This window comes from Lissotriton helveticus, chromosome 7, assembly GCF_964261635.1.
Source record: "Lissotriton helveticus chromosome 7, aLisHel1.1, whole genome shotgun sequence".
Classification (NCBI taxonomy): domain Eukaryota; kingdom Metazoa; phylum Chordata; class Amphibia; order Caudata; family Salamandridae; genus Lissotriton; species Lissotriton helveticus.
Genome location: NC_136068.1, coordinates 1,754,541,195 through 1,754,566,939, shown reverse-complemented (window position 1 = coordinate 1,754,566,939; position 25,745 = coordinate 1,754,541,195). Strand labels below are relative to the sequence as shown.

Below are 25,745 nucleotides of genomic sequence, written 5' to 3'. Positions count from 1 at the left end.
GTAAAAATGCTACCCCACTGTGCGGCTGGGCCTAGTGTCCCTACAGGCACAAATCAAACCAGATTGAATAATAGCCCCTCTTTTTTCCCTCTGACAACTGTGAAGAAATATTATCACTCTAAGCAAAGTTTGAGGTTTGCATGGCATTGTGGGTATATTGTGATGTTCTATCTGTTATAGGCGGGAAGTTACTGTGATTTTGGGGATTGGCACCCATTAGAGGTTAAATGTGCATTCTGAATGTCACCAAAGTTATTTCTATCTACCAGATGTATATATTTAACAAATGCAGTAGTAGTGTGTGTGTAATAAATATACTTTTTCTTTTTCAACGAAAAAGCATTGACAGGGTAATTATTTATTGAGTGTTATTGTTGCATTACAGCAAATGGAGGTTATTAGCTCACACCACCTCACCTATATATGTGTTGAACTACTCTGCTTCACTACCATAAGAGTTTCAAGTGCTACAATTGGCTACCTGGTTCACAGAATGGAGGCAGTTGCGGACCTAATACTTGTGTAGGCCTCAAACCCTGCACAAAAATTTCTTACAAAAAATAAATGTGTTAAGAGGAAACCAGTGCCATTGCCTCAAGGGCTCTTGTGACTGCTGGTGGAAATTACTCAGTGATTATGACATAATCACTAGCATTGGTATGGTCAATAAGCAAATTCAAAATAGTATATGGGGTACCAATTACACCATAAGGACAGTCCAGAAGCATGTGTAACAAATGTTTACTTGCAAAGACAAAGATGTTGTTGCAGTACACATTGTAAGTAGGCCAGTAGCTTTCAAGAACACAATTTCAAAGTTTAGTATACTGTGTGTTTATGTTGTCTGAAGGATTAATGGCAAATAGAAGGATAATAAAGTAGTTCATGCAGATCCTGAATAACTTTGGACCTTTGAAAATGTATATTTGTTTGCAAAACATGTGCTTTCTGCTTTAGGAACAAAGATTTTACAAGGGCTGCAGATTCACATGAGTCAAAGATTTATTTTGATGGGTATTGGAAGAAAGAATCTGAATATAATATAACAATGCTGGAGAATCAAAGAAGATTTAACAATTAATGATGATTCGATTTTACAGGGACAAATCTTAGACCACAGTGTAAGGTGTATTAATACTGTTAATGTTAACTCAATTAATAAATGTAATAATAGTTAGTAATAAGCAAGGACTTAGCTGTGATTTGTCATTGCCATGATTAGATTTAGATGCAAAGAGAATAAAGACAGAATTTTCTGAGCGCTGTTGCAGTGAAACAATTTTTTTAAATGAGAACTCCATTTTATCTGATCTTGGGAAGTGGTGGCTTTATAAATAGTAAATATGGTGACCGTAGAAAATGGCACTCCTTGCATTTTGGTATCTGATTATATGTATTGAAGATTTTCTCTAGTAGCATATCTTAATGAAACTATCTCTAAGTGTGTAAATACATTTTTGGACAAACTTTTTATTTTAAAATATGAGCTTTTCCACAACCATATACACCTGCAATGTGTTCAATTCACCTCCTGGGAGATTAAATATACCTATATAGACAGAGAGGTGAATTCCTCACAGGAGAAATCTTTTGTATCATACTGAAACCAATGGAATAGTGGAATAATTTATTGAGACTATTAATTAATTTTATGTTTTAGCAGATAGTAACAAACTAAATTAAAGTCAGGGATTACAAAACAGGAATGTATCCTACTGAGTGACTTCAAATGCAAGACCAGAAAAATCTACATTTGAGTTATTAAAATGGAGAATGACTTCACCCAGTGTTGGATGGTGTAACAGTCACATGAGCATGAGTACAGATTGGGAACATAATTTGAAAAAGGTTGATAAGCAAATTACAGACAGAAGTAACGAAAACAGAAATTGTAGGAGGAATTTAATAGCCTTTACAAATGTTAAATAGTGCTGTATGGTAATGGTGAAATCCTATGGTGAATAAATGAGGAAGAAGTGTCTGAATTCTTTAAGCCTAATTACAAGTTTGTACATTAATCAACAGTGTAGTTAAAACCCATAACAGTTGAGTCTGACATATCAGTCATATCTATACTAATATAATAAAGAAAGAGCCCAAACCTTTGAGGCGGGTAATCTCAGGAACCATAGTACCAATCACAATCACCCAATACAGCGTTGGAAAGGGCAGTTGCAGCAGGAGGACATGGGCTATGCAGACGCCCACCATATACATTTAAAAGGTAAAAGAACTGTGCCAGCAAAGTAGTCCCTTGTGGACCCTCCCCCGGTAAGTACATTGATGGCACGGCGGCCCACATCTTCAGCAACATACTCATATTTTTTCACCACCCATTTGAAAAATGCACAGGTCTGTCTCATTGATGGCCAGCACTGACATACACCTTTAGACACACCTCCCGCCACAAATTCTAGAATTGCGAACTTTAGAGCTGGGGAGCTACGTTTGAATCTCGGCATCAGCTCAACAACCTGTGATTCCAGGCAAATCTCTTTGTCTCCCCGTGCCTACCACAAATGAATGTGTTCTTCTTTAATGTAAATTGTGCTCATGCCATGTTGTTGAGTTCGCGCTATATAATTTTGCAAGGAAAAATAAAGTAAGGAAACTCGAGTTCACACACTACTGAACGTGCACTCTTAAGTGCATCAGCAGTGCACTGTGAATCAGAGCGTTTCACAGGCCTGTCACAGATAAGAAATGCTATCAAAACGAAATCCTACAAAACAATATAATACTGGCCGACAGCAATTCATACCCGAACTACGTCGGGACGGGCTGCTAGTAAGTAAATAAAAGGAAAATTACAGAAGTGAATAATCAGAACATATTAGTGAATAAACATAGATAGATTTGAGGTAAATATGGGAATGAAACGGAGTGCTAACTATTTTGTATTGAAATTACAAAGTCTTCCAACTTCTTTAATCACTATTATAGTTTGGTTTCATGTTTACCAACATGTTTTCATTTAAGGCTGTCACAAAACAGTTCTGGAAATTCTGCATTGTTCTGCTTTATATTTAGAAAGTGATTTTTCGAAGATTTTCATGTGGAGAACTTTTCAGAGAAGAAAGGCTGGCAGGCATAACAGACTGCTGGTGCTGACTGGATTCAGGTTGCGCATGAATGGAGGACATGCTTCATTGCAATGAACTGGCAATGAACGATGATGCCCAGAAAGCCAATTGCTTCACAATGTGACCAATTGGTGGTCCTATCAGATGATTTTCTAGTATACTTTTGGTCAATGGTATCCTTTGCTCTGCAAGTATGATACAATTTTGATGCAACAAGAACCTTAAACAGTTATCTGGTTCTAAGGGCCAAATTATTGTTTTTTCTGCATTTTGGATTACGGAGAAGTATCCTGAACATGGGTGTTGTGGAAAAGAAAGTTTAAACTATTTCTTTCACAAGTAAATTACTTAGACTTGTATTGTGTGGGTCGGCATAATGCCCATTGTTTATATATTTACATGACTGCTCCATGCAGGATACTGCATTTACAGTCTGTGTATATGTTGCTAAAAGTAGGAAACATCAAGTTGGTAATGGTAGTTATTGAGTAGGAAACATCAAGATGTTAATGGTGTTTTTTTAATGTTTACATTCTACATAAATCAAATAGAAACTATGCTAGTCTTCTAAAAGATGGGGGTTGTGAGTGTGGCTAAAATTCCTAGTGAAGGAACAGACCAAAATCAAAAAAGGCAATTGCATATATTTATACATTTTTATGAACATGTGTACCAGGTACTAACAATCGGTTGCATCAGAATGTTAAAAGTGTTCCCTGTTTACTGGTTCTGTGACAAGTAAGTTTTTGATATCTCTCATTTTCATGAGCTGTACTACACTACGCAACCTTCCTTGAACCCAATAAGGATGTGATGTGCGGGGTCCAGTATCTCTTTTATTTCTACTGTGGTTGCTGCCTCTTTTTCCCCACTTCTACCACATACCTTCATATCTAGTGCATGTACTGATTGGTAGGGACAATCTAATCTCATACACTGAATATATTGTGTTTACCGTATATATTTTGTTTCTTTATCTTTAGGGTTGTATACTTAAATTATGTCATATCACTTTGTATAGCCTTACTTTACAAGATTTGTCTCCTTTCTACCACATGCTATGTAAAGCGCTCTGATACCCATGGGTCTTGTTCGCGCTATACAAAACTCTTTAAATAAAAAAAAATAAAAAAAAGTATTTAAAATACTTTGGGTCATTTGTACAATTAAGTGGTGGAGAGAGGTGTTGGCCTTCCTGGCTTCATGCCTCTCTCCGTCACTTCTGAAATGCAAGGCTGCACCATATTAAAAGAATGTGGTGCAGCCATGCTTTTCCCCCTACAATGGCGCTCAGTTTAGCAAGTTAGCGCCAATGCAGGCACCCCTGCACCATGGTGCAAGGGTGTCTGCATGCAGGGAAAGATGTTTTATATGTAGGAAGGTGCCCCATCCTGCACATAAACAATCCTAAAATGCAATTTTGTCACTTTCATGTGTGCTGCTTCATGCAGCACACACAAAAGTGACAAAATAGCATTCTTAGTTTTTTTTGTTTAAGATATCTTTATTAGTTTTCACAAGAAGAACAAGAGCCTGTGTGATCCGCAAACATCGGGAACAACCCGGCATAGTAGGATTATGCATCTGGCAAAGGAACAGTAAATGCAAATGCAAAATCAAAACCCCCCTCCCATCCCCTGTTCTCCCTCCCCCCCTCCCCTCCTCCTCCAAAAGAAAAAAGAAAATCGCACAGCAGAGACAGTGTAGACCAGAAAGGAGGCCCAACCAGCCAAGGAGCAGATGGGGCTGGAGTAAGTGGCTGTGGGGGATCAGCCAAGCGCAGCAGTCTGAGATATTTGGGACATGTGAGCTCAGTAAATTCAGACGTCAGCAACGTGACCAGGGGGGCCCAGAGTTCATGAAAAGTACCCTCACGGTTAGTCAAAGAGAGAGAAATTTTCTCCATCCCCAAGATAATCTACAGTTTAAGGAGCCAGCCCAGCCTAGTAGGTAGTACCGCAGACCACCAGTGAGTCAGAACGTTCTGTACTGCTGCTTCCACTGTCAGTGCCATTTGTTTACCTCGCTGGGAATGAAGCAGGAAGGTGATAGCGTTGGGGAGGCTAAGAAGGATATAGGCTGGGAATCTCGGGATCCGAAGTCTCAAAATGGGAATCGATCTCATCCAGTATTTGCAACCAGTAAGCCTCTAAGGAGGGGCAATCCCAGAGCAAGTGAGTAAGGGTGCCTTGCACGCCGCACCCTCTCCAGCACAATGGGCTACGTGAGGGGTTGCTTCTGTGGAGCCTTACAGGTGTCAAATACCAGTAGGTGGCCAATTTAGTGGATGTTTCAATAGATGCCACATTACGAGCCATACGGCGAGCCGGATGGTGAATGTCCTCCCACTTTTATGGGCAAAGTTCCCTTCCCAGCTCACCCATCTACCGCTGTTGCCCCGCAGTCTTCGCAGCGTTCGAGGGGACTCTAAAAAATTTGTACAACTCCGACGTCAGACGTGCATCGCTATGTCTCGTAATCAGCCACTTCTCAAACGGCGTTAGCAACCGCTCTGCGCCTTCCCGCACACCCTCCTGGAGCAATGGGAGCGCTCCGTTTCCGGAAGCCCAAAATAATTATGAAATTCCTCAAACGGGCACAAACCAGAAAGATAAAAAAAATGCCCGATGGAACAAGTAGCTTCGGTCATCCACTGTTGGAATTCTCTATAGTCAAGGCCGGGTGTGTGGTCTGGGTTTTTCACAATAGGCGTTGTTAGACCTGGCATCTTTGGCGTGGTTTCCCCTATCTTTTTGCCTCTACCTCCTGTATTTTTGATGCTGTGCTGGATTTCGTTTTTGCTGGTTTAGATGCTTTGGACACTCTGCCACTGCTGATCAGTGCCAGAGTGTAAGTGCTCCCTGTGTAAATTGTTATTCTGATTGAATATACCTGTTTGGCATATTTGTATCACCATGAAGTCCCTAGTAAAGTGCACTGAGTGTGCCAGGGCTGGTGATGACAAATGCTACTAGTGGGCCTGCAGCACTGATTGTGCCACCCACAGGAGTAGCCCTAAAATGATGTCTCAGGCCTGACACTGCAGTGCCTGTGTGCAGTTTAGAACTGCCATGTCCTCCTGGTCAGTGTCCCCACTGACCAGGCCTAACCCTTCCCTTTTTGTGCACATCACTCACCCCTATGGAAGGCCCAAGGTACCCCCCTGGGCAGGGTGCAGTGTATGTAAAAGGTAGAGCATGTACTAGTGCAGGTGACATGCTCTGGTAGTGAATGGCAGCCATTTTCGTTTTTCACTACTGTAAGGCTATCTTGCTCCATAGGTTAACATGGGGGATGCTGGCTACAGTGGTTAACAGCATTTCTTCCCATAGGAACAAGATAGGACATAAGTATCTAGTATCCCTGAACTCAGAATTTAATAACACATCTTTTAGGAAAGGTTGTTTTTAAATCCTGTGTTTGAGAACAGCACTTTTAGAAAGTTGCTGTTCTCTTGTCTGACCCTTCTGTGTGCCTGGGCCTGTTTGTGTATTGACTGTCTGGTTTGAGAGTGACAGGGGCTGGGGGATTCCCCAGGAGGCTGGATGAGTCAGCACTAGGCTGAATGACTGCAATTGCAACTGGAGTGGTGGGAGGAGTTAGCACCTGGGCTGAATAGGGCTGTGCTTGCCTTCCACAATGCTGGCTCCACCCCCCTGCTGGGCGGCTGAGGACCCTGCCCCTCACTCTGAAAGGAAAGATGCAGCCAGCAAAACAAAGTGCTCAGGATCCACCCAGAACTGGTTCAGACCGGGCTCAGAGGCCCACATGCACCAAGAGAACAAAGACTTTAGGGGTATAAGTACAGGACTCCTGACAACAGAAAATTAGATCATCCTGGAAATCAAGAAGGAAACTCTGCCAAGGAGAAAGCTGAAACTGAAGAAGGAAGACTGTCCTGCTGTTGCTCTGCTGGACTGACCTGTTGCTCTGCTGCCAAGGAGAGGGGAAGGACTTTGCTGCTGAGCTGTGTCCCCTGTCGAGAAGGGATCTCCAAGGGCCCGAGTAGAGCTGGCTCCCTGTTTTGAAGTCCCAGGAACAAAAGGACTTCACCCCCAGCTTCCCTGAACTCTGCTGAGAGAGTTCTGTCCTTCCTAGAGTGCTTGATCCAGTTGTGGGGCCTCTGGAAGTTGTACCTGAGCTGGGAAGCTTGAAACTAAGCTTGAGTGACTTTTGAACTTGAAAAGTGTCGCATCGCTCGCTTGCGGAGCGCATCCCCGACAGTGCGAGAAGTTTCCCGCCGCTACGGAGGTCGAGATCGTCCAGAGACGTCGCATCCTTCGTTTGCGGGACGCACCAGACCGGTGCGGGAGAATCGAACATCGCTGCGAGTATCGTCGCAGAGCCTGTCGTCGCTGGGTGAGAACGCCGCACTGCTTGCTTGCGGACCGCATCACGTCGCTGCGAGCATCGTCGCAGAATCAACGCATCGAGGAGCTGCGAGAGAGAGGATCCCCGCTGGACCGTGCATCGTCGCCCCGGAGATCGTCGCAGCCCCTACAAGATCGTCGCATCGTGCCTTTGCGAGAACAGACTTCCTACGGAACCTACGCATCGGAATCCATACAAGTGGCCTTCCTCCCCATACAGACCGGATTCGTCGCAACACGCCAGCTGCTGCAGCGGGGCTGTCGCATCGCCTCCCCAGGGTCTCAGGAGCAACGCATCGCTTGTTTTCCACCGCACCAGCTTCTGCTTTTGGAACTCTATTGCAACTAAAAGGTACTGTGAGTAAACGTGACGCAACTGTGACCTTTTCACGCATCTGTAGAGAATTCTATCGCAACATAGAGAATTCTATCGCAACCTAAAGAATTTTAACGCAACCTTAAGAACTCTTTTTGAAACCATATTCTTGAACTGTGTATGTTGGATTTTTGTCGTTTTGGTCTTGTGTAGTTTAGATTAAAAATACCTTTATTTTTCTAAACTGTTGTGGAGTCAGTTTGTGGTGTTTTCACTGTGTTACTGTGAGTGTTGGTACAAATACTTTACGCATTGCCTCTGGTTAGCCTAGACTGCTCGTGCCAAGCTACCTAGAGGGTGAGCAGGGGTTATCTCAGAGGGTTATCTCCTTGCCCTGACTAGAAGCAAGGGTCCCTATTTGGACAGTGGTACCTACCTCTGCCAACTAGAGACCCCCAGATCTAACATTGGTGGTCAGGCGGTGGGATTTGAACTTGTATTTGTACTTGACCCACAGTAATTGGTGTAGATCACTAGTGAGTGCAGACCACTACGCCACCGCATACTACTGGTTTTTGATTTTTTGATTCTATTTTTGAGTAACTCTTCAAAGCATCATGTCTGCGAAAGGAAAGGCACTCAGTGAGGGGGCAGAAGCAGAATTAGAGTTTTGCATTGAGGATTTGTGTTCATACAAAGTTGAGCAACTGAGGAAATTCTGCCTTGAGTTTGAGTGCCCCATAAAAAGCGCCTACAGAAAGGAGGAGCTGCAGAGAATCTTGAAAGCCCATTGGGAGGCACAAGAGGGAGATGATGTGGATGTAGAGAATGGTTTTCAAAGCACAGATCTGCCAGTGGGCAAAGTAGGTGCAGGAGCTGGCAGCAACCATTCCAGCAGGGGCCTCTCCCCAGAAGAGTTACAAGAAAATCAGAGAGTAAGAGAGTATGAGTTGGAAGTCATGAAAATGAAAATGAAGCAATTGGAAGTAGAAAAGGCGGCAGAGGAGAGCAAAAATGCCCGTGCCTTAGAAGAGAAGAAATTGCTTTTGGCTCATGAGTTGAGCATGAGAGAACTGGATCTTAAAGCCAAGGAGGTGGATGCCAGTTCTAATGGTGGCAGCGCGCAGCCAGTGCATGGGGGTAAAGTATATATTCCCAAGGACCTGGTACAGAATTACCATAGGGGTGAGGATATTTATGCCTGGTTCACTTCGTATGAAATTGCATTGAAGATGAATGGTGTGCCTGATCAGCATTGGGGGGCGGGCCTGTGGAAACATTTTGAGGCTTCTGGGAGGAGTGCTCTAGAGCCCTTAGAATTAGCAGATGCCATGACCTACCCCAATATGAAGGAGGCCTTATGTCTCAGGTATGGCCTTACCCCAGAGCAGTACAGACTGCAGTTTAGAAACTCCAAGAAGAGAGAGTCTGAGACTTGGATGGAGTGTGTGAATTTGTACTCGCGTGCACTGGAAGGTTGGATGAAGGGCAGTAAAGTAACTGATTTTAAGGGGTTGTTGCATTTAATCAGTTGGGAGCACTTGAGTAGTCTTTGTGTTCCAGAGCTGCGCCAGCATCTTTTAGACAGCAAGCTGACAGACCCCATTGAGCTTGCTAAGGAGGCGGACCGCTGGACCAGTACCAGGGTCCACAGAGGAATTGTGGGTACCACAGCCAAGGGTGGGCAGGGTCCCAGCAGAAGAGTGGGGGGGACAAGGGTAACCAAAAGGAGTTCTCAGAAGGGCCCCAAAATAGTTCCCAGGGAAAGGATTCCCAACCCCCCAAACCTAAACAGCCATGGCCCTCTAAGGGCAGGCGGGACAATAAAGACAACAGGGGTCCACCTACCTGCTATCACTGCAATGAGGTGGGCCACATTGCTCCAAAATGTCCCAAGAAGAAGCAAGCACCCACTGGTGCCCTCGCCCCAGCGTTAGCTAGTGTAGCTTTGGGAGGGGATTTGGTTTCTAGTGATTGGGGGGAGCTGGCAGTTATGACCCTTGTCTCTCTAGGAGACCAAGAGGTGGTCCAAGAAACCTTACTGCCCTCTAACACTAAGAAATATGGGCAGAAGGTGACCATCAATGGGAGGGAGATTGAGGCTCTGAGAGACACAGGAGCCAGCGTGACATCCGTGAGGTGTCAGTGGGTGTCTGAAGAGCAAATCATCCCTGGTGTACTCCCCCCTGTAGTGGCAGCTGACAGTTCAGTGCGCTTCATTAAGCTGGCGCGTGTTCCCTTTGAATGGGGGTGAGTCTCTGGTCTTTTGGAGGTAGTTGTCAGTGATGCCTTGCCTGTAGACTGTCTGTTAGGTAACGACCTGGAGAGTTCTACATGGAAGGATGTAGAACACAGAACTCACTTGGAGATGTTGGGTTTGCCTGCGTGGATCTGTGTGTCCACACGTGCTATGACAGCCAGTAGGGGGGAGTCAGCAGAGCTGGAGCCTGAAACAGTGGCCCAGAGACCTGCCAGGAGAGGAAGAGGCAGAGGGCGCGGGAAACCAGCCCCAGCCGTTCCGACGGTCCAGGAGGAAGCAGAACCTGAGGGGATGCCCTGGAACCTACAGGGGAACAGGTAGCCGAACTGGGAGACTTGCCTGAGCTGACCCATTGGCAGCAGGAAGGTGGTCCCTCCAGGGAGGAATTCTGCAAGGCGCAGAAGGAGTGCCCTTCCCTCATTGGTCTGCGGCAACAGGCTGTAGATCAGGCAGCAGGTGGAGCAGCCAGAGATCACTTCATCTACTGGGAAGATGACTTGTTATATAGCGAGCCTAAGTTTGCTGAGCCCGGTGCAGCCCGTGTGCTGGTGGTACCCGAGCGCTTCAGAAACTTCCTAATGGGTCTAGCTCATGACGTGCCTCTTGCAGGACATCTGGGGCAAGACAAGACCCTAAACAGGCTTGTCACCCACTTCCACTGGCCCCAGATGAGAAAGCACATTGGTTCCTTTTGCAGATCTTGCCAAACCTGTCAAGCCAGTGGCAAGACTGGAACAAAGTTGAAGGCACCCCTTCAACCCTTCCCAGTAGTGAGCACCCCTTTCGAGCGGGTGGGCATAGACATCGTAGGGCCCCTGGACCCCAAGACAGCCTTAGGCAACAGGTTCATCCTGGTCTTGGTGGACCATGCCACCCGGTACCCGGAAGCAGTCCCTCTCAGGACAATCACAGCACCCGTGGTGGGCCGTGCATTGCTGGGGATCTTTTCCCGTGTGGGGTTCCCCAGAGAGGTGGTCTCCGACCGGGGTACCAACTTCATCTCTAAGTACATGAAGTCTCTGTGGGAGGAGTGTGGGGTAACTTATAAGTTCACCACTCCTTACCACCCTCAAGGAAATGGGTTGGTTGAAAGGTTCAACCGGACCCTGAAAGGTATGATTATGGGCCTAGCGGAGCCCATGAGACGCAAGTGGGACGTCTTGTTACCATGCCTGTTGTTTGCCTACAGGGAGGTGCCTCAGAAGTCCTTAGGGTTCAGTCCCTTTGAACTCCTGTATGGCCACCCTGTTAGAGGACCTCTCTCACTGGTGAAGGAGGGTTGGGAAAAGTTCTGTGGAAAACCCCCCAGGATGTGTTCAGCTATGTGCTGGCCATCCGCAACCAGACACAACGCTTCAGGAAGCTTGCTCAGGCGAACCTGGAAGCAAGCCAGGAAGAAATGAAAAGATGGTATGACCAGAATACCACTTTGGTCGAATTTCAACCTGGGCAGAAAGTGTGGGTGATGGCGCCAGTGGAGCCTTGTGCGCTCCAAGACAAGTGGACTGGGCCATATGAGGTGGTGGAAAGGAAGAGTGAGGTAACCTACCTGGTTAACCTGAGGACTCCCAGGCAGCCCCTGAGAGTCTTGCATGTGAACCGCCTCAAACCACACTTTGAGAGGTCTGAAGTAACCATGCTCATGGCTACAGATGCAGGGATGGAAGAGGATAGTGATCCTATCCCTGACCTCCTGGCAGTTAAGGAGCAAGATGGGTCAGTGGATGGTGTGGTCCTCTCGCCCACCCTGACCCCAGAACAGCAGAGTGACTGTCGCCAAGTGTTGGGTCAGTTCTCCTCCCTGTTCTCCCTGACCCCAGGAGTCACCAACTGGTGCGTCCATGATGTGGACACTGGAGACAGTCCGCCTGTGAAACAAAAATTTTACAGGGTGGGTGACAAGGTCAGGGCCAGCATCAAGGAAGAGGTTTCCAAGATGTTGGCGCTAGGGGTGATTGAGCCCTCCAGCAGCCCCTGGGCTAGCCCAGTGGTCTTGGTGCCCAAGAAAGCTGGTACGCCCGGTGGCCCTCCAGATCTCCGGTTTTGCGTGGACTACCGTGGGCTCATTGCGGTCACGAAGACTGACGCACACCCCATCCCCAGAGCTGATGAGCTCGTGGATCGGTTGGGAGCTGCCCAGTACCTCAGTACATTTAATTTGACTTCAGGGTACTGGCAGATTGCCTTAACTGATGGGGCCAAAGAGAGGTCAGCATTTTCAACGCCAGAGGGGCACTTCCAGTTCCGAGTCATGCCCTTTGGGTTGAAAAATGCCCCTGCCACATGCCAGAGACTGGTTAACCAGGTACTGACCGGGCTGGAGGAATTCAGCGCCGCATACCTGGATAACATTGCTGTGTTCAGCTCCACGTGGGAGGAACATTTGCAACACCTCTGCGAAGTGTTGAAGGCTCTGCAAAGGGCAGGCCTCACTATCAAGGCCAGCAAGTGCCAGATAGGGCAGGGATCTGTGGTGTATTTGGGACACCAAGTGGGGAGCGGCCAGGTGGCGCCCCTACAGGCAAAGATTGATACCATTCTGGCTTGGGAGCCCCCCAAGACCCAGACAGAGGTGAGGGCCTTTTTAGGACTCACCGGGTATTACCGACGGTTTGTCAAGGGATATGGCACCATTGTCGCCCCCTTGACAGAACTCACTTCCAAGAAGTTGCCCAAAAGAGTTGACTGGACTGACGCCTGCCAAACTGCTTTTGAAACCCTGAAAACTGCTATGTGCACAGCGCCGGTGCTCAAGGCACCTGACTTTTCCAGTGAGTTCATAGTTCAGACAGACGCTTCAGAGCATGGTGTGGGAGCAGTACTCTCACAAATCACTGAGGAGGGAGGAGACCAGCCGGTAGCCTTTATTAGCAGGAGACTACTCCCCAGGGAACAGAGGTGGAGTGCGATTGAGAGAGAGGCATTTGTTGTGGTCTGGGCTCTGAAAAAGTTGAGGCCCTACCTGTTTGGGACTCACTTCCGTGTTCAGACCAACCACAGGCCCTCAGATGATTAATGCAAATGAGGGGTGAGAACCCAAAACTGTTGACACGTGTTAGACCTGGCATCTTTGGCGTGGTTTCCCCTATCTTTTTCCCTCTACCTCCTGATGCTGTGCTGGATTTCGTTTTTGCTGGTTTAGATGCTTTGGACACTCTGCCACTGCTGATCAGTGCCAGAGTGTAAGTGCTCCCTGTGTAAATTGTTATTCTGATTGAATATACCTGTTTGGCATATTTGTATCACCATGAAGTCCCTAGTAAAGTGCACTGAGTGTGCCAGGGCTGGTGATGACAAATGCTACTAGTGGGCCTGCAGCACTGATTGTGCCACCCACAGGAGTAGCCCTAAAATGATGTCTCAGGCCTGACACGGCAGTGCCTGTGTGCAGTTTAGAACTGCCATGTCCTCCTGGTCAGTGTCCCCACTGACCAGGCCTAACCCTTCCCTTTTTGTGCACATCAGTCACCCCTATGGAAGGCCCAAGGTACCCCCCTGGGCAGGGTGCAGTGTATGTAAAAGGTAGAGCATGTACTAGTGCAGGTGACATGCTCTGGTAGTGAATGGCAGCCTTTTTCGTTTTTCACTACTGTAAGGCTATCTTGCTCCATAGGTTAACATGGGGGATGCTGGCTACAGTGGTTAACAGCATTTCTTCCCATAGGAACAAGATAGGACATAAGTATCTAGAATCCCTGAACTCAGAATTTAATAACACATCTTTTAGGAAAGGTTGTTTTTAAATCCTGTGTTTGAGAACAGCACTTTTAGAAAGTTGCTGTTCTCTTGTCTGACCCTTCTGTGTGCCTGGGCCTGTTTGTGTATTGACTGTCTGGTTTGAGAGTGACAGGGGCTGGGGGATTCCCCAGGAGGCTGGATGAGTCAGCACTAGGCTGAATGACTGCAATTGCAACTGGAGTGGTGGGAGGAGTTAGCACCTGGGCTGAATAGGGCTGTGCCTGCCTTCCACAATGCTGGCTCCACCCCCCTGCTGGGCGGCTGAGGACCCTGCCCCTCACTTTGAAAGGAAAGATGCAGCCAGCAAAACAAAGTGCTCAGGATCCACCAAGAAATGGTTCAGACCGGGCTCAGAGGCCCACATGCACCAAGAGAACAAAGACTTTAGGGGTATAAGTACAGGACCCCTGACAACAGAAAATTAGATCATCCTGGAAATCAAGAAGGAACCTCTGCCAAGGAGAAAGCTGAAACTGAAGAAGGAAGACTGTCCTGCTGTTGCTCTGCTGGACTGACTTGTTGCTTTGCTGCCAAGGAGAGGGGAAGGACTTTGCTGCTGAGCTGTGTCCCCTGTCTTGATGGGATCTCCAAGGGCCTGAGTAGAGCTGGCTCCCTGTTTTGAAGTCCCAGGAACAAAAGGACTTCACCCCCAGCTTCCCTGAACTCTGCTGAGAGAGTTCTGTCCTTCCTAGAGTGCTTGATCCAGTTGTGGGGCCTCTGGAAGTTGTACCTGAGCTGGGAACCTTGAAACTAAGCTTGAGTGACTTTTGAACTTGAAAAGTGTCGCATCGCTCGCTTGCGGAGCGCATCCCCGACAGTGCGAGAAGTTTCCCGCCGCTACGGAGGTCGAGATCGTCCAGAGACGTCGCGTCCTTCGTTTGCGGGACGCACCAGACCGGTGCGGGAGAATCGAACATCGCTGCGAGTATCGTCGCAGAGCCTGTCGTCGCTGGGTGAGAACACCGCACTGCTTGCTTGCGGACCGCATCACGTCGCTGCGAGCATCGTCGCAGAATCAACGCATCGAGGAGCTGCGAGAGAGAGGATCCCCATTGGACCGCGCATCGTCGCCCCGGAGATCGTCGCAGCCCCTACGAGATCGTCGCATCGTGCCTTTGTGAGAACAGACTTCCTACGGAACCTACGCATCGGAATCCATACAAGTGGCCTTCCTCCCCATACAGACCGGATTCGTCGCAACACGCCCGCTGCTGCAGCGGGGCTGTCGCATCGCCTCCCCAGGGTCTCAGGAGCAACGCATCGCTTGTTTTCCACCGCACCAGCTTCTGCTTTTGGAACTCTGTTGCAACTAAAAGGTACTGTGAGTAAACGTGACGCAACTGTGACCTTTTCACGCATCTGTAGAGAATTCTATCGCAACGTAGAGAATTCTATCGCAACCTAAAGAATTTTAACGCAACCTTAAGAACTCTTTTTGAAACCATATTCTTGAACTGTGTATGTTGGATTTTTGTCGTTTTGGTCTTGTGTAGTTTAGATTAAAAATACCTTTATTTTTCTAAACTGTTGTGGAGTCAGTTTGTGGTGTTTTCACTGTGTTACTGTGAGTGTTGGTACAAATACTTCACGCATTGCCTCTGGTTAGCCTAGACTGCTCGTGCCAAGCTACCTAGAGGGTGAGCAGGGGTTATCTCAGAGGGTTATCTCCTTGCCCTGACTAGAAGCAAGGGTCCCTATTTGGACAGTGGTACCTACCTCTGCCAACTAGAGACCCCCAGATCTAACAGGCGTAATGGGGGAAGGGAGCGTTGTAAGCCCTCTCGCAAGTGCAGTTCGATCCCAAGCCTCCATAATGGGGCGGGTGACTTCAGATAAGTATTGCCTACGATGACGATTATGACGGGGCAAAAAGGGGACTCCCCAAAGAGTCTGAGCTGCAAGGGCCCTGTCCATAAACAACCAATGCTTCTCGGATTCTGGCTGAGCCCACACCATCCAAAGCCCACAACTGCGCCGCTCTCAGTATGTCAGAAGATCTGGGATACCTAGTCCTCCTTCCAACGGATCCCTGTAGGTGAGAATGCGGCGCATCCTGGCTCTTTGGTCCCGTCAGATAAATTGCTCTATGTCCCACTGCAAGGCCCGCAGTACCCCGGCGGGGGGCGTCAGTGGAAGAGTATAAAAAGGTAAAGAATTTGAGGCAACAGCACCATCTTCACCGCCGCTCTCCGTCCGAGACATGAGAGGGAGTGAGGCCCCCACTTGCAAAGTGAAGTGTGTACTTGTTTCAGTAGGAGTGAGTAGTTCACTTGTCGGGTAAGGGAAATGGTGTATGCCACGCGGAGCCCCAGGTATGAAATGGTGTCTTGAGCCCACTGAACTCGAAAGTTCTGCCGGAGGAACGCCAGTGTCTCAGGCTCCAGGGATAAGTTAGGAGCTGGTGACTTATGCACGTTGATCTGAAAACCCAAGGCTAGGGCGAAGTGAGCTAGCTCATCCAAAAAGGCCGGTAAGGAATCACGAGGACGCTCCAGGGTCGCCACCACATCATAAGCATAAAGGCACAGTTTATGCTCAAACCCCTCCAAAGGGTATTCCTCGAATCGAGGGGTCATCTCGGATGCGTTGGGCCAAGGGCTCCATGTACAAAGCATAAAGTAGCGGCGACAGCGGGCACCCTTGCCTGGTCCGCTTTCGTATTGGAAAGGCCGATGACGCAACCCCATTCACCCGTACTGTGGCTGTGGGATTCGTATGGCACTGGAAGATCGAGGCTATATAACGCGCGGGAAGGCCAAAATGCTCGTCCGCAGGCACCAAAATCTTCAATTAGCTCACCTAGGGGGAAAGGACAGAGAGAGTTGCAGCGCGGAGTGGTCGGACAATGGGCAGGGAAGAATCTTAATCTCACTAGCGTGCTGCGTGAGTAAGTCGGAAGTAAAGATGTAGTCAATGCGGTTATACATTTTGTGAGGGTGCGAATAGAACGTATAGGCTTGTTTGTTTGGATGTTTATGTCTCCAAAGGTCAGTGAGTCCAGCGTCAGTCAAAAGGCATTTCCCGGCATTGGATAATGACCCCGTTTGACCCCAGCGCCGACCCGAGCGGTCCATGTCCCCATCTAAGACTAAGTTAATGTCCCCTCCCAGCAAGACAGTCCAGTCTGGCAGCCCTGCAATGTCCTGGATAACCGTTTTAAGAAAACTCTCCTGACCAGTGTTGTGGGAGTAAACTGAGGCCAGTGCAAATGTGTGGGTGTCTAGTGTAAAAGCATGAACCAGGAGCCTCCCCTTTATTTCAGCTTGCTTTCCCCCCACCTGGCAAGGGAAACGGGAGGAAACCTAGAGGGCCACCCCTGCAGTTTTGGACGTAACTGATGAGAACAATTGAATCGGGAACAGCCGTGATCGAAGGCGATGGGTATCAGCCGAGAGAAGGTGTGTCTCTTGAGGTAAGCATATATGGGCGTCAGTATTCTCCAAATAAGACAACAACGCCCTTCGTTTAGTAGGACTGTTAAGGCCTTTCACATTCAAGGACACAATACGAACCTCAAAGACCATAAGGATGGAAGGGTATGACTATAGCAGTGGATCCCCCTCAGCGGAGGTACTCGGGCAGGTACAGGGCCCCCAGCTAAGAGTGTGGCGTAATAACAGAGGAGAAGGAGAGTACCCCTTAAAGAACAAAGAAAAAACCCCATAAAGCAACTGCCCAAAACCAACAAACCCAAAAGAACAGTCATATGTGGAGTTAACAAGAGTCTCAGGCAACTGCCTGTGGTGAGAAGTGGGCTGGATAGCAGGGGTGCCCGCTGCCCGCTGCCCGACCCCCCCCTTACCCCCCCCCCAATTTCAAACTAAGAAGGCATAGGTGGACAGCAGGACAGCAGCGAACATCTGTATCAGTCAAGACAAAGTGGCAGAATAATATTTAAAAACAAAACCCCACTCTGGAATCAGCATGCAAATCAACAACTCATAATCCTCAGACAATACTACTCTAATGAAAACATTCAAACTAAAATTGGCACCAAATCAAAATTCATGAGACAAGCAGCTCTATCTCACGTTGATTGAGTGCCCTATTGCACAGAAATTCAAGAATGGGGATTTGCAGCTTAGGAGTAGATATTGTTAAGTCTCTTCGAATCACCTTTTTCAACTATATTTCGACTGCTAAAACATTGCAGTGTTTTGAGAAACTTTGGGTATTAAAAAAGTAGAAGTTTACAATGAAACTATTTATAGATAATTGACAACTGCAAATTTCATCAGTGGCAAAACGTAATTTTTTTTATTTCCTTGAAGGCAAGCAGGATGTGTTCTTTAAAGTATGTCGTAAATTCGTGGTGATGTATGATATATTCTCTCATTATAATGTATTAATAAGATGTTACATTTAATTCCCTACAGCATTCTGTTCTCCTTCATTTATATTTATATATGCACCAGCATTTTGTGTCGTGTTTTTATTTGAGTGCAACTGTCAAGAGAGAGAAAAAGGGAACATAATGAAACAGTGCATTTTGGATATTGAGAAAGTAAAAGTCAGGAAAAGAGGAATGGTGACAAGGAGAAGCAAAGAGTGGACAGAGAACATTTGAGACAGAGAAAGGGGAGAGAGAGCGACAGACAAACAGAGAGAGAGGTGAGAGAACCAGGCAAAGGTCAAGTGAGGTTGAGGGAGAAAACATTCGAAGGTGAAATAATAGAGAGATGCAACAGCAAATGGAAAGTTTAGAGGAGACAATGACAGACACAGTGATAATGAGCAAGAGAGTGGGAAAGAGTGGGGCATATTTGTGGTGATCAGCCAAGAACCAAGGAACATTTAAAAAGAGAAAGAAGAACATTTCAATATGGGGAACAGTTTGTATTCACAGAGATGACAAGGAGATAAGAGAAGAGCTTGCTAGGGAAAAAGATGAGAAGCAGTAAGGGCTGTATTGGAAGACGTCAGAAAGGTATTTGGGATGAGGGAAGTAATTGTAGGGGGAAAGCAGTACTGAAGATATGGATCAAGGGGGAAACATCCTTTACAACGCAACTTTTACCACGCAGTGTCTTTACGACGCAACTTTTACAACGCAAACCATTACAACGCATTGCGCTGGGGGCGCTCTAGGATAGGGAATAGGTTTAATTTACTATCCAACACCTTCCCTACTATCCACAGGGACTGGAGTTGGAATAGTAAATTAAACAATTCACTATCCAGCGCCCCAAAGCACTATGCGTTGTAAAGGCATGCGTTGTAAATACCGCGTTGTAAAGGCATGCGTGGTAAAAGCATGCGTTGTAATGTCTGTCATACATCGGGATCAAGGACGCATGCTTACTCCTCTCATATTTTTGGTGCAAGTGGAGTAAATAGCTGTATGTGGCATTAATGATTTCCCATGAGTGAGTAGGGACTGGTGCCAGGGCTGAAAGAATTATGCTTTTGATGTTGATTTTTGCCATGGTTGGTACATGAGGTAGTTTGGTGCAGAGGAATGGTATAAAATGGTTTAATTCAGGTAGTGATGATCATTAACTGGTGCATTTGTATCCCCTTCTTTAGTTGGCAAAAAAGAAAGATTTAGAGTTTCCTAGATGTCAGATGTGCCATGGGCAGAAACACCTCCAACTCCCGCATTAGTGCAGTGATTTTTAGGTGGTAACCCCACCATAAATTCTGGGTGAATAACTAACCAGTCTAGAATTGCTGATCAACCACCATATCAGGTGCAGTTATCTTTGTGAAAGATAGCGATTTAAATGGTGATGTGCTTTCAAGGAAAGATAGGTGTAGTGCTACCAACATGTGGGAAAACGCCTCCCATCATGGTAAAGGGACTACACAAGAAAACAATGAACATGCATCCCCGGTGAGGATGAACATTTCTAGTGCCTACATTTGGAGGCAGAAATGTCACCATTCCACCAGAGCAGCCTCTCAGATTATCTGCCTGAGGTTTCTGCCTATAAAACATACTGTGAAGATCCCTATATATAGATGATGATTACCATCTTGGAGAGGAGGGAACTAACAACAGCCTTCCAAATTTCAACCCAATCTCTAAGACTGAGCTTATTTTGACTCCATTAGAAAATGTTTCTCGCTGCATAATAGCATTTTAATATGAATTAATGTGCTTTACTAATTGGAGGACAGTTAATGTGATTCAGCAGCTTTGCTCTCAGGGAGACAGGATAACTGGAGGCAGGTCAAAAAAATTGAAGGCAAGCCCCGTCCGAAGGAAAGAAATTAATAGAGGACCACGTTGAGGTCAGGAGATGGGGAGTACAGAGCCTCAAAGAAGAAGGCCCCATAGCTTAGTTTGCTGAGTGGAGTATGTGGGACTGAGAAAGAAGTTCTGGCCAGAGGTAGAAGCTGGTAGGCCCAGTATAGGGTGTCCATAGGTTCAGGTTAGTGGGGGCCCTTATGTCCAAAGGAGCAGGCTCTCGGGTCCAAATGAAGGAGGGCAGTTAGTTGCTGTAACTGGAGTGGTAGGCACTGAATATCAGTTGTGCTTGGAATTCAAGTGATTTACATTCATTTTCTGTTGTAAGGAGTCCATGGTGTAATAACAAGAGGTGGTGTGGGGTGGCGATCCGCTCAGGGCCACACAAGTTTTTGACTCGGCGGCCGCCTCCCGCCCCGCTCTAACCTGCGGCCGCGCGGGGCAACAATAGCAGGAATCGAATGCCACAACACCCCCCCCCCTCTTACAGCTACCATAAGGAGTCCTATGTGAAGTGGGTGGGGAGCTCGTATGCAGCAAGAGGAATGGAGGAGAACCGTGTAACATATTGGGAGAAGTCCTATTTGTGGGGCACACTTTCAGACAAAGCACTTTCTTTAAAATTTAAACCAGAAGTGCTATCAGCATGATACAGATAGAAAGATCTATACATTTTGATTTGATATTCAAAATATTACACCGGGTTACATAACAAGGTATTTGCAGAATTAATTACATGATGTACAAAACGTGTTCACGATTTCTGGTGGCTATTCTGACTTTATTTTCAGAAATATAATATCCGTTCCTAAAGTTGTTTTCAACTCCATAAGGAAGGGCTACTTGGGAGGGGCATGCCGTAGGTATCCTTTCCAAATAGAGATACTTTAGGAGATGTATCAAAGTTTTGTGGCTGAAAGCTGGTTGCAAAACATTGAAGATTTACTGACTCACTAATGCATCCCACATGAAACCCTTCCTCATTTGCAAATGGCCTACCACCCCTACTAGAAGTCCATACATTTTCAATGTTGGAAACATTCAGAATGATTTTGTGAACGTGAAACGTTGTATACATCATGCAATAGAATTAAAAAAATATTTCAGTCCACAGATATATCCTAAGCGAAAACTCTTTCAATGAGAAACATACGAATAACGTGTGTTTTAAACTCTGCGGCCCAGCCACACACAGTGGGAAATCCCTGGTATTACATCGGAACATCTGTGAGACTAGAGACCACATTTGTCATTCCACTTTATTAAAACTCTATGCACATCAGCATTCAGTACATTGTATAACTAGATGAACAGTACATTCTGACAGCAATTCGAGTTCTTATTTTCAAGACAATAATTTGGTCAAATTGAAACCTTGCCCATTTAACTCTCATTCATATCTGTGTTTTCGATCAGGATCCCTTGGTCTAGTATAAAATATCTTAATTTGAAAATCCAAAACGTCCCTGATTACTTGATACATTTTAACGTGCTGGTAGAAAACAGTTCTGGTTTGACATAGAAACATACTGATCTACTCCGCACATACATAATTGTGCCAACACCTTAAAAACAAACATGCCTTTGATATAAAACAGTCATTTCTATTTACAGTATGTGCAGGAGCGGAGCTCTTAGCACACCCCATTGATGGGGTTCAGGTCGAGACCCTGGGTTCACCCTGCAGTAGAAGCTTGACTGCGGCTTTACTCCAGTGCCGGTGCTTAATCACTAAAATAATAGTGAGTGAACAAACCGTGGGCACTGAAAGTGTTGTAGCACCGCCAGCCCCTTTAAAGCACTGCAGTTACATGAGTTATAGAGTGTGGTTTACTTACTGTGTGACAGGAGGCAGTGGTACATCTACTCCCAGGCAGGCAATGCTGGTGCACAACACTCAGAATATCACACAGTGAGTGAAAGGCTACAAAAAAGCAGAACTGTGGTTAGAAACGTCCTCATCTCAAACACCAGCCCCCCCCCTCTCCCCCCGCCCCCCCACACCAAATATTGGTACCAGCAGAGTCCTGCAGAGGACTGAAGCACACAAAAACTTGCATGACAATGGTTCAAGCTTTATGTACAACACACTGCAGACAATTGAGAAAACATAAAGAAAAGTGATCTGGCCCAAGCAGTAGTTAATGGGAGCTTTACCACTTTGATGTATTTGATGAATCAAGCATTGGTAAATCACAACCAACATCTCCTTGACAGCGATCCATAGACAATGCACCTCTGGGTGCACTGGTCTCAAAGCACTGTGAAAGGAGAGCTACTATGCAGAGAACAATGAAATCAATCACCACAGAGGACTGTCATGTCGTGGAGGAGGAGGGCATAAACAACATACTAAACAAGCACTGGCAAACTCAAGAGGTCTTCCTTCACTAACCGCTGGCAACGACTGTTAATTACCTCCAGGGTCATTGTTAATATAAAGGTTACTAGAAATTCAATTTAACGTGCATTAGTTTCTACGATTCTTAACGGCTAAATTAGTTATACGAAGTTTTCGGACAAACTACTTCGTATTTCTATTGTGCAAAACCAAGACTAGCTGAAGTATTACTTCTGCACGCGATGCTAGACTAGTTTAGTTATACAATTAATGACAAAGTGTATGAAGTTTTAAGAAATGTGCACTTCAGAACACGTCTGCCTATTTGCTTTTCATTTCTACGAGGTTTAGTGGTTTTAAGTGCTGAACGGCACTTCCTCATACAGACACGTGGAAACAGTTTCAATCTTTCCTGATTTGTTTTTAGAGAAGCAGTGTCATGTTAAAAGCAGGGGAGAGGAGTCTTTTAGTGAAATAAACACATGTTTCATGAACAAATTTAATTTCACCACAATCTTGGTTAAATTTTTTTCTGGAAACCTATAACTCTCTGAAAAGGTCATCATGTGATAACTACAGGACAGGGGTTCGAGGAGAAGAGTTTCTGTGTTCTGTCAACCACACAATGTGTTCTCGAACCAGTCTCCTGCGGGTAAAACTATCAAAATTTTTTACTTTTCGCGAGGTGCCCACAATTTTGCTTATTTCCGATAACACAGAATTAGACAAGAGTACACTGACCTCCATAGCAGCTCAATCGATAAAGGGCGAGAGCTTCAATGGTTAAACATACAGATTAATTTAACACATCTCGCTGTGTGTGGTGATGTGCTGCAGAGACGCAGAACCTTTTGGAGGGGTGGAGGGAAGGATGGGGGTAGATTCATGAGAAGCAAATAACTTGTTTAAAGATGCTCAGACGTGAGTCCCGTGCTCTCCACACTACTGGAGTCGAGCTATCCTGGCTGATAGCCAGAAACCGGTCCTAGGATGCTTGATTCCGGTCCAGGAAAGACATTGCTTGGCAGTTCAGGCTGGACTGTTCCCATGAGGCAGAGGGCCAATGCTGATTTGCATATGGCCATGTCTGAACTGGGGTGGTGTGGAGTCCATAAAAACGATGGATTTAGGCCCAGATCTCTGTACTGGGGTGAATGTATGACATTGTTCTGCAGTCTGTCCATCAACTGTTGGTTTTGCATTTATTATGATGGGGGGCACAGAGGGCCCCCCTGGGGCTTTAACATTATGTTATGGGCTCATCTCTTTTTAAAATGAAATTTTAAAACAACGGTGTGGGTGGGCTCAAGCCCCTTCCACACTGCCCGGGGACCGCCACCTCCCCGGGTCACTACATTTTTAAATTAGGGGGTCTGTGACGGACCCCCCCGCCCCAGGTACCACCACCCCCGGGGCTTTTAAATGTTGGGAGGGGGGCCACGCGGCCCCCCACCTGGAGCCTTTTGGGGCCCTGGGAACCCCCACCCCCTGGGCCGGCTCCTGCAGTGTCCCGGGGTGCCTACCCCCGGGACACTGTAGTTTGCTATGGTAGGGCGGGAGCCTCGCAGCTCCCGCCCTACCATAGCAAACTGCTTTAGTTTTTGGAAGAGAGAGCAGGAAACCTGCTCTCTCTTCCAAAAACCAAAGACTATTGCTTTTCGACATGGAGAGCAGCATGTTAGCTGCTCCCAATGTAGAAAAGTAATGCCAGTTCCCGCAGGACGCGTGGAGCCGCAGGGACCATGGGGGGATTGGGGACCCACCACGGTCCCCACCGAGAGGCCAGGCCCAGGGTGAGAAGGTCCCTGGGTCCAGAAGGGGCCCGGGAGGGGGGCCACGCGGCCCCCCCCCTCGCCAAATAATTTTTTTTTTAATTTAAGAGGGAGGCAGGCCGGCCCCGGGGGATGGGGTCCCAGGGGTCAGAAGTGGCACGGGAGGGGGCCACGCGGCCCCCCTCCCCAAGTAATGTTTTTAAAAAAATGAGCTCCGGAGGATGGGGTCCCCGGAGCTAAAAGAAGCCTCTGGAGGGGGGCCACGCAGCCCCCTTCCACATTTAAAAAAATAAATAAAATTAGGGGGCGAGCCCTGGGGGAAGTGGTCCCCAGGGCAAATAAAATAGAAAAAGAAGGGGGCTACACAGCCCCCCTTCTTAAAAAAAACAAAAAAAGAAAAAGACCGGTATTGCGCCGGAGGCCACGCCCCCTTCATGCAGCACTCTGGAGCGTTTGCAGAGGGGGAATTAATTCCCCTTGACTACTGGGGGTTCCTGGGGCTAACTAGCCCACCAGGAACCTCCAGTATGCGCCAGGGGGCTGCGTTGCAGAGTGGTGTTCTGAGGCCATGCCCCTTTTTACACCTCTCTGCAACACAGCTTTGTGGCGCTTACTAGAGGTAGCTGGTGGTCTAGTTGCGCCCCAGGCACCCTCAAGATTCAAGGGGAGTTAATTCCCCAACTTAAAACGTGCCACGGGGTGCGTTTTCACAGTGGTGAAGGTAGGGGGCGGGGCCTGAGTTCACATGTGTGCAAACACGCTGTGTGGCGCGGTTTAAGTTGGGGAATTAATTCCTTGTCAATCCTGAGGGTCCCTGGAGTCCAGCTAGCCCACCAGGTACCTTCAATAAGTGCCACGGAGCTGCTTTGCAGAGTGTTGTAAAAGGTGCGTGGCCTCCGAACACCTCTCTGCAACCCAGCCCCCTGGCGCATACTGGAGGTATCTGGTAGGCTAGTTGGCCCCGAGGAACCCACAGGACTGAGGAGGAATTAATTCTTTAATTTAAAACGCGCCACAGGGTGTGGTTGCAGACATGTCACCTCAGGCCATGCCCCCTTCCTTCATCAGTGTGCAAACACGCCCCGTGGTGCATTTTAAGTTGGGGAATTAATTCTCTTTCAATACTGAGGGTAACTGAGGGCCAAATAGCCTAACAGGTATCTCCAGTATGCGCCGGGGAGCTGAATTGCAGACAGGTGTTCAGAGCCACGTCCCTTTTTACACCTCCCTGCAACGCAGCTCTGTGATGCTTACTGGAGGTACCTAGTGGGCTAGGTTGACCCTAGGGATCCTTAGGATTGAAGAGGACTTAATCTCTCAACATAGAATGGTGTACAGTGCACGTTCACACAGTGGTGAAGGGAGGGGATAGGGCCTGACGTGATGTGTGCAAACACGCACTGTGGCGCGTTTTATGTTGGGGAAAAAATTCAACTTCAAACATGAGGGACCATGGGGGCCAAGTAGTCCACCAGGTTCTTCCAGGAAGCGCCACTGCGCTGCGTTGCAGAGAGGTGGTGCATGCTGTGCCCCTTTTTACATCTCTCTGCTACTCAGCTCTGTGGCGCTTACTGGATGTACTACGAATTCCGATTTAAGCACCTGTTATCAGGAGAGACCTCAGTGCTGCATCTTTGAGCCCAGTACTGATCCTGAAAAGTAATTCTAACCCTAC

At 47.1% G+C, this 25,745-nt stretch overlaps 1 protein-coding gene across 1 annotated transcript in view; it reads right to left on the bottom strand.

The window, feature by feature from the left end:
- The window catches only part of LOC144769679 (sialic acid-binding Ig-like lectin 13), a 477,913-nt gene extending 456,083 nt beyond the window's left edge, over window positions 1-21,830 (bottom strand). Inside the window, exon 1 of the mRNA XM_078653872.1 lies at window positions 21,796-21,830. The gene's annotated coding sequence lies outside the window, so the exon portion shown is untranslated. The remainder of the gene's footprint in view (window positions 1-21,795) is intronic.
- Between the last annotated feature and the right edge of the window lie 3,915 nt (window positions 21,831-25,745).